Genomic DNA, 3,326 nt, shown 5'->3' with positions numbered 1-3,326 from the left:
CCGGACACAGGTGTTTGTGCCTCCTGTCTTTCACTTTGCCAGAGCTGTCCCCGTGCTGCGTGTCCCTGTGCCCTCGTGCCCTTGTGCCCCATGTCCCTGTGCTCTGTGTCCTCTTGTCCCTGTTCCCCGCCCGTGTCCCTGTGCCCTGTGCCACTATCTCTGTGACCCGTGCCCCTGTGCCCTGTGTCCGTGTGCCCCATGCCTCTATGTCCCTGTGTTCCGTGTCCTCGTGTCCCTGTGTCCCATGTCCTAGTGCCCCATGTCTCCCACTCCTGCACTGCTGTGAGCCAGCAGAAGGCCCACCTCCTGTTTAACCGCCTAGTGCAGTGATGGTGAACCTAAGACACGCGTGTCAGAGGTGACATGTGGACTCATTTGTTTGGTTGATTTTTCTTTGTTAAATGGCATTTAAATATATAAAATAAATATCAAAAATATAAATCTTTGTTTTACTATGGTTGCAAATATCAAAAAATTTCTATGTGACACGGTACCAGAGTTAAGTTAGGGTTTTTCAAAATGCTGACATTCCGAGCTCAAAAGGTTCACCATCACTGGTAGTGGGTTCGGGGCTCCACGCTGCCTCCAGGGCCCAGCGCACACATGCAATATATTACAGTCGTGACGAATTGTTTTGGCTCTTTGGTGTCAAATTATTATTCATGTGAATTCTGTTCTCTAAATGTCTGTTGCTAGTCCTGCACCTCTTTTAGCAGCGACTGTGAGGTATGTTTCTGGGCCTCTGCCTACACATTTCCTGGCCAGTGAGCTCACTCAGCCTTTCTGAGATGAATGAGTAAATTCTTAGCCGCCACCACTGAGGCTCAGTAGAAAACAGAAGGACAAGTACTGCCTTAAAAATGGACTTTATTAATTATTTTGTGCTATTTTGCTTAATGCAGTAAACTCTTTTTGACTTGAATCTTAATTTAGAATTTGTAAATGCAAAGTCTGAGGAAAAAAGTGTTTGTTAAAAGCAAAAACAACACTTCAGTGGTTCATAAGGCAGAATTTTTTTTTCTTAGGAAGCTCAGCAAATGACACAATAGAGCTGAAGTTTGAAGTAAATAAAGTGATGCTATTAAATGATTGAATAAAATTTTCTCAGGTTTCTTTTGACTTAGACCCTGCCTCTCCTCCCCCCAGTCACTATCCATTCAGGGGTAGATATTGCGAATGGTAATTATAGCCATTTAGCGAGCATCTATTTCTTGACAATCACCTTAACAAACACCCTCCGTTTAATGCTATTTAATTTCACAACTACTTGTGTGCTAGGAGCTAGCATGACACTTTAATAAACTAATATTGGTATATGATAAACACTTGAATTAATTAGCCCAGTTGCTCACTACACAGCAGTCACTGTGTTCTGTATTGCAGGTGTGTACTACATGTGTATCATGGGAGCACAGCCTCATGAAAGCAGTTATGACCAGAAGCAGCAAAATGAGTCTGTTCTTGCCTATTTTCAATGTTGGTGGGGATGGAAAGTTCACTAGTGAATCCCTAGTCTGGCCCCAGTGGTATCTGCACATGTTCACATTCACATAACTTTTGCTGACAAACTCTCTCTCCTTCTGACCCACATCCTAATGCCACCAAGTGCTTATATTTTTGCTATCTCAGGTCTTTTTTCATAAAAAATATTCTAACATTTTTCTTTTGAACTTATGCCTGTTTTTTAAAAAATATTTCTTTATTGGTTTCAGAGAGGAAGGGAGAAGGAGAGAGAGATAGAAACATCAATGATGAGAGAGAATCATTGATCGGCTGCCTCTGGCACACCCCCTACTGGGTATTGAGCCAGAAACCCAGGCACGTGCCCTTGGTTGGAATCGAATCTGGGACCCTTCAGTCCGCAAGCTGATTCTCCATGCCCTGAGCCAAGCCAGCTAAGGCCATGCCCTGTTTTTTTTACTCCAAATCTGTCTACTAGTAAGCTGATATATTTTGTAAATCCAACTAGCTGACCATGCTTTTAGTCAGTCCCCAGGAAGGAGAACCTGACAAGAAGTTAAGTGAGCCTGGCTGGTGCGGCTCAGTGGTTGAGCATTGTCCCATGCACTGGAAGGTCGTGGGTTCAATTCCTGGTCAGGGCAAAGGTTCAGTTGTGGCTTCGATCCCTGGTCGGGTGTATGCAGGAGGAACGGATCAATATTTCTCTTTTTCCTCCCCCTTTTCTCTCTGAAATAAATAAATAAAAACACATTTCAAAACACACACACATGAACTAGTTAGTGTAGTTTCACACTATGGGAATGAAGGAGATGCAGTAAGATGGCAGGAGAGGCAAAGGATAAGATGTGTAAATAGGGAGGAAGAGGCCTGTTGTATTTGACCAGGAGCAGCAATCTGAGAAGATAAAGGAATCGGGACATGGGCAAATATGATGTTTATCAGTGTTATTTGTTTTCAAATTTCTCTTTTCCTTCAAAAATTACAACTTTTGAAATAACATTTATTTTTTTGTCTCTGTTACTAGATTGCAAGTTCATAAGGGCAGGGACCATGGTCTGTTGGTTATCTTTCTTTCCCTAGTGCTTGTGGAATTTATATTTGTTGAATGAATGAATAAATGAATCAGTAAATGGATAAAACATAGGTGGCATAGGTGATGTGGACATGAAGTTTATTATTTAGCTAGAGGCCCGAAGCAGGAAATTCATGCAAGAGGCTTGGCCTTCACAGCCCTGGCTTCATCTGGAAGTTCGTTTGGCTGTCCTGTCTGATTAGCATATTATGCTTTTATTATTATAGACTAGGGGCCCAGTGCACGAAATTCATGCACTGGGTGGGGTGGGGGGGAGTGTCCCTCAGCCCAGCCTGCCCCCTCTCACATACTGGGAGCCCTCAGGCGTTAACCCCCATCACCCTCCAATCACAGGGTCGGCCCCTTGCCCAGGCCTGATGCCTCTGCCAGAGGTGTCAGGCCTGGGCAGGGGACCCTCATTTCCCCCTGATCACTGGTTCTGCCCCCCGCCCAGGCCTGATGCCTCTGGCCCAGGCATCAGGCCTGGGCAGGGGACCCCCACACCCCTCCGATTGCTGGGTCGCCCCTGGGCCAAGCCTGATGACTCTGGCCCAAGACTCAAGCCTGGGCAGAGGATCCCACTCTCCCCCTGAACACCGGCGCCGGCCTCGCCCAGGGCTGATGCAGTGTCTAGAAGGCGTCTACGCCGGTCTGAGGCACACTCCCTGATACCCACTCGCTCATACTTACCGCCGCACTGCGAGGTTTCTCGATTGGACAGGAGGCCTACATCTCCATCAGACGCTACATCCGAACCCACTTTCAGAAGTAGCCCCGCTAGTCAAGGCTAAGC

At 46.1% G+C, this 3,326-nt stretch overlaps 1 protein-coding gene across 1 annotated transcript in view; it reads left to right on the top strand.

The window, feature by feature from the left end:
- Positions 1–3,233: 3,233 nt before the first annotated feature.
- Positions 3,234–3,326, top strand: part of LOC102425620 (HLA class II histocompatibility antigen, DQ beta 1 chain-like) — a 3,918-nt gene continuing 3,825 nt past the window's right edge. Inside the window, exon 1 of the mRNA XM_023745697.1 lies at positions 3,234–3,237. The gene's annotated coding sequence lies outside the window, so the exon portion shown is untranslated. The remainder of the gene's footprint in view (positions 3,238–3,326) is intronic.

The sequence above is a fragment of the Myotis lucifugus genome, unplaced genomic scaffold (genome assembly GCF_000147115.1).
Source record: "Myotis lucifugus unplaced genomic scaffold, Myoluc2.0 scaffold_568, whole genome shotgun sequence".
Lineage (NCBI taxonomy): Eukaryota > Metazoa > Chordata > Mammalia > Chiroptera > Vespertilionidae > Myotis > Myotis lucifugus.
Note: the sequence above shows the minus strand (reverse complement) of the source record. Positions and strands in the feature narration are given on the sequence as shown.